Source organism: Lathyrus oleraceus, chromosome 7 (genome assembly GCF_024323335.1).
Source record: "Lathyrus oleraceus cultivar Zhongwan6 chromosome 7, CAAS_Psat_ZW6_1.0, whole genome shotgun sequence".
NCBI classification, from domain to species: Eukaryota; Viridiplantae; Streptophyta; class Magnoliopsida; order Fabales; family Fabaceae; genus Lathyrus; species Lathyrus oleraceus.
Window position 1 is genome coordinate 537,294,137 of NC_066585.1, and position 6,712 is coordinate 537,300,848.

Sequence of the window (6,712 nt, forward strand, 5' to 3'; positions counted from 1 at the left end):
GCGTAGTTTTAAAAGATATCGATCCCACAGGGACTTAATGAATCGATATACCGTTTTCTAAGGTTACTTCGTAAAGCTAAGGCAGGTAATACTTTGATTGTTTGGGGGAAAAGCTAAAACTAAAAATATGATCTAAATTAAATATCTAATAAGCGGATATCGGTATGTAGTTCGTCGTAATTAGGGAAACAATTCTTCGTTGGTTTCTTGGTTTTAAAATAAATCCTTTCAGTTGACACTATTGATTAAAAGTCTTATCTCAAACTCTCGCTCTGTTGAATAAACTATGATTTTATATTAACGTAGCTGTCACTTATTAGTTAAGTCAAAAACCACTTTTCGAAAACAATAGAATCCGTAGAAACTCTTTTTAAGAAAACACTAATCGTTTAAACACCCTTATCTCAAACTCTCGCTCTGTTGACTTAGGTTATATAATTAAATTCAAATGCTTAACTCTCGTCCTCACATTCAACCTTTAAAAATACTTTTTGAAAAAGATTAGAATTTAATTAACTCTAAAAATTGCTCTCGCCCTGATCTAGAATTAATGTCCAATTTACACTGTCCAGTCAAAAACTCAAACTCTCGTTCTATTGCTTTTAACTTCTTTATGTCTTTTACTTTCGTACAAAAACCTTGTCATTAAACCTGTAAATTGAGACCGTAAAAAGAGTGATTTTAATTTTAAACTTAATTAAACCAATTTGGTTTTGATTCCTTCATTCCGCTTACTTTACATACCGATACCTAAATAAATTAGCCAGACATGCTAAACAGACATAAATAATTATCATGCATAAACAAATTCATCTCGGGCAAATAATATAAATAAACAGTAAAGCAGGGCATATATAAATTCAAACAATAATTAAAGAACCTGAGAAATTAAATAGCAGTCTTGAACACTCCACCACAGGCCGGTTGGATTTGTTCTTGAATTCTTCAATCAAACAGAAAAATAAAAGCGAAGGAATAAAAAAACTAGATTCTAACGTAAGGTTAGATCCGGTGAAAGGTACACAATAGTTTCCGGTGTAGAAACTACTGTGCGAAAAATTAATTAATTGCTGAAAAAAAATAGAAATTGCAAAGGAAACAATATAAAAATCGTAAAAGTAATGCTGTAAAAATGTGCTTGTACTGCTGGAAGAGAAAAAATGCGAAAAAGAGAAAACGACGAAGAAGCGTGGAACCTCTAGGGTTTTCCGTAAGGTTACTATTTATATTGGTCACTTGTTGTAACTGTTTCCAATGGTATTCCGTGTCAAAGGTCTTCACGTGGCAAATGGTCAGGCGTGCAAATAGGACTCAACGTCTCTGAAGCCAAAAATATAGGAGAATGGTGTGACGTCCGTCACACCATGTGTGACGCTCGTCACACAAGTGTGTAAAGCGTGACGCTCGTCACAGCCTTTGTGACGCTCGTCACAGGCACAACGCCTGTGCTTTTTGGGTTGGGCTTTGGCTTTTGATATTTGCTTCTTTTCATTCCTTTTTGCACCTCCTTTTCTTCCTTTTTTACTTGTGCTTCAAATAAACCACCTGAGATAAATAGAAAGAAAATACCGCGTAATATCTAATAAAATGAAATAAATTGAAGTAAATAATAATATAATTTAATTAAATTGAGTCCTAGAATGTGATACTATTTCATGTTATCAAAGATGGACGACTTAATTAATTAAGTTGGATGAGAATATTCCAATTATAATATGCGAGTTAGAAATGATTTTCCACCAGATTTCTTTGACTCAATGGAGAATTTTCCAATCCATCTTGCCAAAGAAGAAATTCTAGATGGTCCAGTACAACACCGATGGATGTATCTATTCGAAAGGTAATTTTTGTGGTTGATTTTATTAAGTGATTGCATGTTTATCATAAACTAGAGTTACAAGTTCCATATGCACTGATTATATTCATTATTTCAACTCTTTCCATTTGTTGTCAACCATAAATCTTAGTAACAATCCTCGTTCGAACATGATGACATTCTACCTACAATGTCCATCCTACATAAGGGCGGTCAACCAAGTGGGAAGTCGACAAAGTATTTTCTATGAGATAAGGAATGGAGGTCTTCACATTTGTTGACACATCTCGCATACTTGACAATCATTTGTTAAAATTGTTGCAAGGAATTCAATGGAAGTAGGTTAGTTCCGGCACGTGTGCTCCGTTGATGTCAATTCGAATGAACTTAACCTCAAAGGCAACGCAACTAATGGCCCTCAATCGTCTAACGATGGATACAATTGGAGAAAGTATGGACAAAAACATGTTAAAGGGAGTGAATTTCCATGCAGTTTCACAAATGTACACATCCGAACTGTGAAGTGAAAAAACTTTTCGAACACTCTCATGATTGTCAAATCACCGAGATTATTTATAAGGGGACACATGATCATCCTAAACCTCAACCAAGCAACCGATACTCTGTTGGTTCTGTTATATATACACAAGGTCCGATATAATAGGGTAGACAAAGCATCCAATAGTCTAGAGCAATCGCTTGTGGCAACAAATGATCTTAGTCTAGACGGTGCTGGATTTGCATCGACTATAACAAATGACGAGGTTGATAACAATGATCCCTTCTACAAGCGAAGGTATGATTACTAAGGCCAATTAAGGTTTAGGTTTTCTGTAGCACGTGTGCTTGCTTACTAACCATGTTTTTTTATTGAGCAGAAAAATGGAACTTGCAAATGCTGAAATCATTCATATCTTATTGCTATGTAATTTTGCAAAAAAATCATATGGCGTCGAAATTGACATTATGGATTGTTTCAGGCCCTAGGTGATTTGGTTGAATCATGTATTAGTGTCGTTCTTTTTGATGCAGGATTTAATTTGAACAATGTTTGGAAGATTATGATTTCGTTCTTGGGCCCAATCATGAAATTCTCATAAAGTTTGCAACTTAGTCCTATTGGGGATTTGAAAGAACTTTGCAAATCTCATAATTTGGAATTGCAGCTTCTGACATCAAAACATGCTAAAACATTTTCAGTTGAGGCAAAAGTGATTGGGGAAGGTGTATGTGAAAAAGTTTTTGTGACCAGCCAAAATAAAAAGAAGCTTCTAGAATTGCTTCACAGCTACTATTTTCAAAGTTGAAGGTAAAATAAGTATGTTTAGTTTTCTCATACTTTCATTCCCATTTTCTCAACACCGACATTGCAATTTCCTCATTGCATAGTGGCACAACATTTGAGTATATTGCTTTATCTTTTTATAGAATTAGGAATTGGTTTGGCAGGTTTGGGATGAGCATAGAACTTTGTTCTCTCTTCAGCTTTTCTACCGGTTTGGTGCGCAATTCCAATCAGGTTTTTAGTGTTTTGATCAATGCTCATAATGTCAAGTTTGTCTAGACGGACTTTGGCTAAATTTGTTGTATTTTTGCAGGTTAACTTTGGTGTTGTTTATGTGCACTTGGTTGTTGAATTTGGTGGAGTATTGTTTATGTTCTTTCAGTTTGTTGATGTTGCTGCCTTGTATCAGTGTTGGCGTGGTTTGTAGTAATAGTATTGTCCATATGTTTTAGTGACTGATATGTTGTAATTTTTGGTTTACTATCATAGCATTGTTTATGCTGTGTGATATAGATATGTTCTTAATGTTATCTTTCTTTGCATTTTCTTGATTGACTTTGACTTTAGGGTCGGTTAGACCGATGCTAAAAAGTATAATTGACTTTCCTAGGTTGATTATAGAATCAACTGCGCTGCGCTGATGCTAATAGGTTCCATTGACTTTTCTTGGTTGACTATAGAGTCGGGGTGACCGACACTAAGAGTAATTATTGACTTTTTATGTGTTGACTATAGAGTCGGCCATCTGATGCTAAACATATTTATTAATTTTGTAGGTTAATTTTAACATCGATCAAACCGACGCTAGGAGAACTTTTTCACTTTTTTTGTTGACTTTAGAATCGGTCTAAGGAATGCTAAACATAATTGTTGACTTTTCTATGTTGAATTTAGGGTTGGCCTAGCCGATGATAAAGTTATTTTTTTTTTTACTTTTATAAGTTGACCATAACATCGGCCGACCGTTGCTAGGAGAAAATGTTGACTTTAGAGTCGGCTTGAGCAACACTAAGCATAATTGTTGATTTTCCATGTTTTTGGAAAAAGTAGCATCAGAGCATTTAGCATTCTCTTAGCATCGATTTAGTCGAGGTTAGTCAGCTTTGGCTTCTCTATAGCCAATGCTACCCAGTAGCTTCACAGGCTTTATCCAAGGCCCGAAACCAACGCTAAACATACACTATTATAAAGTAGACCTTTCACAACACCAATTTTATAACGGTCTTCCTGTTAACTGTTGTAATAGTTCTTTTTGGATGTTTTTTGGGTATTTAAGAAAGGACATTTCACAATGGTCATAGGTACCAACTATAGTGAAAAGTACCTGGATTGAAATAGTTCAAATTCTAGCACCAACAATTTTCCACTGATCGTTACATAATATGATTGACCTTGTATATCACCAGAATTTTTATAATCAAACATAGTGTAAGTAGCAATAATTTCATCATGGTTTGTATTGTCAATCATAGTGAAATATGTTACTTATTTATATATAAGCGAAATTATGTCTCTTTTTAATTCATTACAGTCGTCTTTCTAAAAACAAAACCCTAACATCTATTTCACTTGTCTCTCTCAAAACTAAACCTCAACATCTCTATCACTCCTCTCTCATATTGAAACCCCAATCTTATCCAGCCAACTCGTCTTCTTTGAAGGTTTCCTTTCTCTTATCAAATCTTAGCAAATGGCTACTTTATTGATTCGTCGTCACTATAATTTATACTTCAAAATCTGTTTATCTATTATTGTTTATGTTTCAATAACTTGTTTCATCATGTTTGAACTTTCTGCTTGTTTCATTATGTAGGTAGGGATGCTTGTTTCAATAACGAGGACGAAGATAAAGTGAGCGTTGCAAACTTGTGTAAAACACCCAGAATGACATCCATTCAAAATAGACACAAGTTTGCAGCTCTAACTTCAATTTCATCCTTATTTCATTGGTTATGCCATTATGGGACACGTAAGTTTCTGAAATATTCAATGAGTTGATATGTTTGTTATATCGTGTATGTTGTTTATTGTTTGTTATTGATGAATGTTATTGTTAATGTTTGTTTAAAAGATGAGTTTAGCATATATTACGTGGTTTGAGTGTTTTTCCAATCCCTTACTGAATATATAACTTTTCATATTGCATTAGAAAATCATGATATGATAGATAAAATTATATTTGAAAACAAGTACACGTTCAATTCTTGACAAGAATTCTTTAGTCTGTTATCTGCATATTGTTCTTTAACCGTTAGAATTTTTTTTAGTGATTTTAGGTCTTCAACTTCTCCTCTCTCCACCTCTAATTTTGTTTGCAAAGTAAATAACATTTTGAAAATGAACTAGAGGTGAAGGAAGGGGTGGTTGAAGAACTAAGATCATTAAAGAAAGCTCTAACTGTTAATGAGCAAAATGCGGCTAAGGAGTTGAAGAACACTTGTCAAGCATTGAACGTGAACTTGTTCTTCTAATATAACTTAATTTGTCATATTATAATATTCTAGATCAGGTTGAAAGATTATATGGAAAGCATCGTACATACAACTATACCTTACCTCACAACGGTTGGTCCAATATGGTGGTATCCCTTTTCCAACAGTTGTGATAAGTGTTTTCCGTAGTAGTGACATATTAGTGTTAGTTTTTTCATCTTTAGCGTATTCAATTGGCTGACACTAATAAATGTTTTTCTAGTGGTTCATGTGTTTGCAATTTACAATATGTTTAGGAATAAAAAATCTCAATATTTTCAATCGAGGAAAGTAATAAATTAAAGAAATGTTTTCTTCCTTCGATTGACAACATAAGAAGGTTATTCCAAAAATACAACAACAACATCAACACCATTATGTTGGAATGAATTGCAAGAGCAAAAAAACATGTTTTGTTCAAGATAGAAGAACATTGAAGATTTTTTATGTCTTCCAATGCATCCCAAAATATGATGCGTACAAGTTTGGAGTTTCTAGATATAAGTTATGTTTAGGATAAAATCTGATGAACGAGTGTTTTTATAGTAAAATCTGATAATTTAATACTTCAGTTATTAAATATAACTGAATGAATAGATTATTATTTTAAATATAAAAAATAAAATAAAAAGAAAGACACCAGTTTTAAAGAAATAAAAATATAAATTGTTGTTGTTGGGATTCAAAGCATATCCTGAATTATTTTTCTTCTCGATTATAATAAGAAATCGAGATAATATGCGGTATTTATTCAAAAATAAATAAAATATTGCGCACATGAGCATTATATCTCAGTTTTTTGTTGGGTGAGGTGAAAGTTTTGTCATGAAATGTATTATTTGTAGTAGTGTATTCTTGTCATAACAATTATCATACAAATTTTCTCTCTCTCTTGAAATATTATAATATTGTTTTTGATATCTTATTGTAACTAAGATTTTATATGTAGGCACATCATTAAGATAACAGACGGGCATGTGGATATGATGTCATGAAGAATATGTTTGAAATTATTGATCCTTCTATTGTTTAAAGATTCAATGAGGTAGTATAATTTAAAATATTTTTGTATTGCATGTATTTTTTGAAAAACATATCAATTATTGTTTTAATATGTAGTTTTTGAATTTATTATCTATT